Here is a 7380-nt window from a genome sequence, read left to right as displayed (position 1 = left end):
CATTGCTATTTTGCTAATTTACTTTCTCAAACAATAATTGCATGCTAACTCAACTAAAATCGACCTAATGCATTTGCGAAAAATCAGTGGTCCTTAGTTTATCTCCGGCATGGAGGAGATAACAAAAAAATGCTACGTCGAGCCAGTTGATTCGTAGCATCTTCCATTTATTTCCTCTGAAGTGGTTGCTAAATTTCGAAAAAGCTGGAAATATTACTTTCTTTTCGATAGATCAAAAACAATTTCATTCAAAAATAATTCTAAGCTCTTAGTATCATATTGCATTTACTTTTCTATACAAATAATGTCTGATCCACATTCGCTCTCAAAACTTAAGGGGAAAATTGACAAAACAATCCCCTCTTTGGCTCAAACTGCACAAAATAACATTCTGGCAAAGGAATAGTAGTGGTACCTGTATATTGCAATGATCTTATAATCAATGTGTGGCATTTTTCTGCAGTTCAAGCTCAGGAGGAGGCATTTTGGCAATTTTCTTTGAAGTAATGCAGATGAAACGTCGAATGAACGACCCGGCAAATGGCGAAAAAATAGAGGTTTCGTGAGACATTAGACACCATACTACAAAATTCTCGATGAATCTAAACTTTGACAAGTCAATAGTGCTGATCAGGAATGTTAATCAAGAACTTGTCCAAGTTTGACTTAAATCCTGCTACTGGATCAACACCTACGTATTCCCAAGGAATATTTGAGGGTAGCAAATTGAACAATGAAGGAGCCCGAGAAAGAAGAAATTTGGACTTCATTGTTCGAACTAGCCTGGATTCTTAAGAGGCTTGAGTGTACACTCAAAACGAACCTTAAGCCTGGGCTTGGGTCAAAGCTCATGAAGGCTTTTTGAAACGTACAGTAATAAGTACCGTTTGTACCTTTTTTGAAAACCATACAGTCCCGCCTTTTCTAGCCTCTCCCAACATGAAAGGTTTCTCATTCCCTCAATGCTCCGAATGGAACATCTCTGGACCTTTTGCAAACTGGTTGAACTTATTGGAGCCCAAATGGGTGAAGCGTATTCAAGATTTGACTGAACAATCGCCTTATACAGAGATTAGTATCGTGGTACAACTATCTCTGGATTTAAACGTGCGATTGATCCAACCACACATTTGAAAAGCTTTACCCACCTTCAACTGGATATGCTCATCGAACTTTCCATTATCTTTGAGGACAACCCCTAAATCCCTCATGGACAAAAACCTGGCAAATATCTTCGTCTCCAGTATTAACGAGTGGGGTGTTAAATGGTGTCGATGGGTCATAAAAGTTTGGCTCATAAGTCATTTTTTCATTACTTTTAACCTTTTCCTTCAAAAAACTGAAAGGGCTTGTAAATAAAATTTCCTGAACCATTTGTCTTCTTTATCCATTTCATTGCGTACTTTTGATTCTTTTTCTTTGATAATTTCAATGATTTTTTCCTGAATAGTTTGACTATCTTGCTTTTTGCACAACTCTTTAAGATTAGATATCTTCAACTTTTAAAAACAAAACCGTTTTAATACGTGGTCAAAAGCAGTTAGTGTTTTAATTATGAACCAATGCGTTAATGTGCCCGGCACAAAAATCATTCACAATTAACAAGCTTTCTGTTAAAAGAAAGCATGAATGGTTGGTTGCTTTAGTACCCTAGCGTACTTCGCCCTTTCGCCTTTAGCTCCCTGAACACTTTAGATGAGGAATGATGCCTGCTATAATGATTTCGTGGAGCAGAGATGAAAGTAAGTGCACCCATTTTATTATTCTTTGTATTTTTGCTTACCCACCAGTTTTTGCTTGTTCATTGTTTCCGATTCTGTTTAAAAAGTAAACAGAGCAAAAATTATGTGCATTTTGTGCATCTTTCCGCACTTCTCTATGTATTTTTTGCCAATTTCAATTGAATCTTTTGGACAGCCTTGCCGATAAGACTTAACTTTTGTGCTCTTCCATTGTACAATCAATAATCACTGGCCCTTTTTGCCAGGTTGCTTTTTGAAATCTGTAATTCTTGGATAAACCTGCAATTCAGGCATATCGCTTTAGTGGACTGTATGAATGATTGATTTTAAGGACAGTGTGACTTACTGGCCCCTCATAAGCACCAATCTGTTAAAAGATGTTTTAATTCACAATGTTACAATCGTCTTTCCTCCCAAATCCCCGTCTTATTTTCGTCAGGTCTCTAAACGAGCCAAGTTGTCCATCTTCATGCCACAGACCAAGATTAGTCCTTTAGGGGGTCCTTTAGGGCACCGTACCTTTTCTTGGAAGGCGTATTTGCGATTTGTACGAATGTGAAGTCTTCTTCACTTTCATTTGTCATTATCTAGCCGTCGAGCCTAAATGAAGTTGGTGTTAATCAAAAATAAGTCCCGCACTTGAACCTTTTTTCAAATCAGCTACCTTTCATCTACCTGAAAAATGCGAAAATGATTAGCTGGTCATCTCACGCTTTTTGTCAGCCAAGCTTTTTGACCTTCGGGTTGACATTTAGTAGGCCCAACCCTTGACCAAAGGTGCCGTCTAATCCTTTTTTTTCGTATTTCATGTAGGTCAAATCGCAAGACTGGGATCGTCTTTTCAACTAGCCGTTGTCCTTTCCTTTGCATTCGCCAGCTTCTCTTGGGTTTTTGAGATTAGCTATCCACATGCAGAATCTGTCAGACAAGCAACATTTTTGTAGCCACACTTATTCATTCAAGCGAGTACTTTTTCTCGGAAAGGGTTAACTGTTGCCATTGTTCAGTTCAAACCTGTGGCTTGAATTATCCGGTACAGTTACGAAGTTATTGGCCTGAATTGAATCGAGCTTACCCTGACGGGAGCACAACAGTTACTCTTCCTCTGGAAGTTGATCTCTGAACAAATAAAGAGATCAGACTTAATTTCCTTCAAGTAATGGCCAGGAACATTGTACAATGTACATACAGTGTACGCTTGTATCTACATCTCCACACTTTGTAGTTCAGGCATTGTGTGGAGAGGGTGCAGTTGTTACCTTCCGCTATTTACTTATTGACTTATTCATGCACGTCAAAGGATCACGTTTTTTGAGCACAAAAGATCACAATCTAGACCATGAGGCCTGGGAATTGATCTCAGTCGGAAATGTGCTACACATAGGTACGTGTACAGGAGATTGAATGTCCGCGCACTTATTTCTAGGGACGGGAAGGTCCCCGGGTAAAGGTACGTACGCTTTGGATGGGCACAATTGTACAGTAGTGCCACTATCCTCTCTCTCTACTTATTGCAGTATGTATAAAGTAGTGCCTTCCAAACATGTGTCGACATCCTTATTGCTGATGCCGGCATACCTGCTGTATGTTCTGTGTGTACTCGTAGTATGTATTACTGTACATAATATGCGAACCGACATGAGCATAGAACGATAGAACGGTGGGGCTTGGCCCAAGATGGCCCCATTATCCACTCGGCCCGGAATAACAACGCTGAGATTGATCCCAACGACAAACGATTCCTATGTATACATATGTACGTGCGTATATACGTGCGTACAGTACAGGGTTCGTAGGTACACCATCTCGCACGAATTGGGTCGACAAATTCTGCTCCAAAAGACACATTGTCCCAATGACAATGACAAGAGGCATTACTCGGAAGTATTTGGACGCCAATATGGAAGTAGCCCATAAATAATGCCACTACGTCCGTTAGTTGACATATTTTTTGACATATAATCCCAGCTCTAAACCAATCTTTATGAAATTGTACGTACTTCCGAATGGTTCCCATGTTTCACTAAGACAGTATGTCTCCTCGGAAGTTCGACCTTTTGTCGTTGCTTGGACAGGTTTCCGCTCAACAGTTGAAATAGTTCCATCTCTGTAAATATGGTATAAAGCTTCTCATTTTTCATCTTTTTTAGTCGTATTTGCATTTTTAAGTGTTTTGATATTCCTTTTTCGATTTTCAATTGTTTTTGTTGGCTCTTCTATTCTTTCTTTTTTTTTGGAACATTCGTCTTCTATTGTACCCGTGTTTAGGATTTTTTTTCATGTTTCTAGATTCAAGCTTGGCTATTTCTTCAAAATCAATGCAATGTAAATGCAAAACCGGCCAAGTTGTGTTGATCAAGTCGACTTTATAAAATCAAGATGCGAATAAACTACATGATAAGAGAGAAACACTCATTGAGTGCGAAGTTCTTTTATGTTATCACAAGTTTTCAAGGCCTGAATCGTCATCAAAGCATTGGTAGGGAAATGCACGCTGTGGAAATCTATTTTCTGCTCGCTATTGAGTTAAAACCTGCACATCGTTTTATTGTATGATATTTAAGAGTTAGATAATATAACTTAATGTTGAGCAATTAATGAACTTGGCCCATTGGAAGAAGACGAATGAACTCATTCATTGAGGTCGTTTACAGGTGCCAATACTACTCGCAACTCCATCATTTCTCAGAGCGCTTTTACAACCTCATAAGGAAGTGTTCGAAGCATCTCTGATGCCCTTTATCATAAGTAGGTAAGTAGGTAGGTAGTCAGTGAAGACAGATGACAAGTACCATAACGATTGACATAGCACAATAACCAAGATTAGCCGTCCTTACCAACAATTACTAAACGGGTCTTCCTAATCACTCTGGCATGCACGAGAGAGGCGAGCAGTGAACACGGCATCTGGTAAAGAAGAGGAATGGAGGATGCCTTGCAACAACCCATTCGTTGCTCATTCATGACATCTTAAACCGATTTATGGACTAGTGGCATGCTTGGGATGTTTCAGTGTGAATTTCTGTTTTGAGATGGATCGCTTCTGATTTTTTTTTGGATTTAATCGAAATTGGAGCTCATTCAAGTTTGGCCCAAGATTTATTAAAACTTAATGATTGAGATTCATTCGTTTCTTCGTACGGAACGGATGGTTTAGCTGATCTTGATAGATTGGTTTTAAATCGGGTGCTTATCAAAATGCGGAAAACCGGAATCCATTTACAAGATAGACAGTACAATATAGGCCGTCCCAGACACTCTTGAATGAAGAAGACGATGCTGTGATTCCGTGAAGAATTATCAAACGGACATTAAATGATTCCATGCCAAGAATGAAGGAACGAATGAACGAAGCCCATTCCGTACTTATCGAAAAACGCCTTGGTATATATGGGTTCCATAATACCGTTCTATTGATGTGGTTCCATTGGGCCCGAATCTTGGAAGAGGGACGGAAAAAAGTGTTGGCATTTTTTTCCGGCGGTGCGAAAATGCTATTAACGGGTAGACTCAGACCCGGGGATTCGGGCATTTGGCCCTGTTCCATGCTTGTGATCTAGTTCAAGATGAGGGTGTACCGAACTGATTGTTGCCTGAATTGTTCCGCCCCAAGTTCATAACCCACAATGAGCGTTGGACTGCGGAGAGATCACTTGGTCTTGGCTCTTAAGATGAGATTGGCTAATTTGGATATCTTCATGTCTATCCTTAAGAGCAGGTGTCTAATCGACAAAGCAATATATCCCCCTCCCCCCGACTCTTTGCTTCTCCTTCCCGCCCAAAATTGAAGCAACAATTTAGATATGGCTAGCATGGCCAGGATTTAAAATTGGGGCCCCATTTTCTGTCATAAATCTTAAGTACTCGCTCGCTCGGAGTCGATAGGTTCTTGGCACCTCTCCATTTTTGGCATGCCAGACCATCTTCAGGATGCAGGATATTGCTGCCTCTCTGACCGACCTTTTAAAAATAGCGATCGAAAGATCTGGGGCTGAGACAGTTATTAGATTGTTGAGGATTGCTATTGTGTAGGTCTTCCACATACATATCCAATACTATAAACGAGTACAGACTATCATTCCTCTGCGGTTGCTCTTTGCTTTTGAACTCGTTGGTCCATTTAGAGAACCCGGCATTAAAACAAGGTAATACGCCAAGAATGATAACTCAAAAAGCCCTTCAATCATCATTGGATATAACTTATTAATTGCAATGCTGCTGGTGTCACACACTGTTCGATCTTTTGTTAATTACATACAGAACATCGCCCGTTGTGGCTTCCTGGATCTATTATATATGTACTCGTATGTAGTAAAAATAAGAAAGGCCAAACTTGAAATATCTGAAGAAAAATCATGATTCAGGAGTAAACGATTTTGTTCTAGAGATCAGACCTATCTCGGTATAACTTGGGTACGTTACGATGTGACATGTCCTTCAGTTCAAAGGCCAAAAGATTCACCAGTTCATTGTAGATTGAAAAAGATGTATGAAATAAAAATCAATAGTTACCACAATTACCACTTCAATATTTGAGTGGGACATTGGAAACATGTTGTTGCCAGAAAGATTTGAAAACCTCTCAAACCAAACCTAATATCTCCCACGTGAATTTGAAATCCATCCATTGCTTTGGATCCCATATGGAGTCATTCAGGAATAGATTCAAGTTGAAAATGCGTGGGCACAGTGTGCGGTCAAGATTTAATATGTTTTGCATTAAATTGAGACGGCACCGTCATTAATTACAATTTAGTTCAAAGTAAATCGTCTCATCTACGCCGTCCAAGATAATGAGTGCTCGCTAAACTTGGCGGGGGCCACAATACTCTTCCCAAGCAAATAAGTTGATGATCCCTGACTGGGTGATGAGGCCATGCCAAAGGTCTTCTTCTGCTTCTTCATTATCGTCATCATCATGATCTTGGTTGGAAATGTCCTAAGGCTCGAAGTTATGATTCTTGGGTCCTGTTTTGGGTCCGAACTCATTCATTCTAGGCAGAGGCGAGGACACTCTTTGTTTCAAAATAATAACTTGATAACCATGCCCAACTAACAACGGTTAACCTCATTCAGATCTGTTGATTCAGTGGAGACCCCTGACCGTATAACAACAGTACCTACTCGTACGTAGATCAGCAACACACGGAGACACACCCAAATGGTGGAAGACTATTAAGTACCGAGCGTCTCTACATAGAGCACACTCAATGATATATGTAATCTTTCTTCTTTAAAGTTAAAAAAAAATGTTCCAATTTTAGGTTAATTAAGGTACTTTGATATTTCAATATAAAAGTCAATATACTGTATGCATATATGGATATAGCTCGAACCATACCTTGAGTGATTGTGCAAATAGCTGCTATGTCAGCACATTTGGCGCGTCGCCTATCGTTTTCCAAAGAAATTCTAGGGTTCAACACTTTTAATGTGCTAGTTTAAAGAGTAATTGGGCTCAATCAATTGTTTTGTAACATCCTTTGGATGATTATAATTTTAATAGACGCTCTACCGGAGAAAGCAAAGAGAAATAGAGGAAATATCTGGCCTAAATACTTGTGCTCAATAACACCAACTGAAACATCACTTCCCCCGAATTTCAATGGCAAGATACGCGCGTACCTTTAACTTGTTT

This window comes from Tigriopus californicus, chromosome 7 (assembly GCF_007210705.1).
Source record: "Tigriopus californicus strain San Diego chromosome 7, Tcal_SD_v2.1, whole genome shotgun sequence".
In the NCBI taxonomy this organism is placed as follows: Eukaryota; Metazoa; Arthropoda; class Copepoda; order Harpacticoida; family Harpacticidae; genus Tigriopus; species Tigriopus californicus.
Note: the sequence above shows the minus strand (reverse complement) of the source record.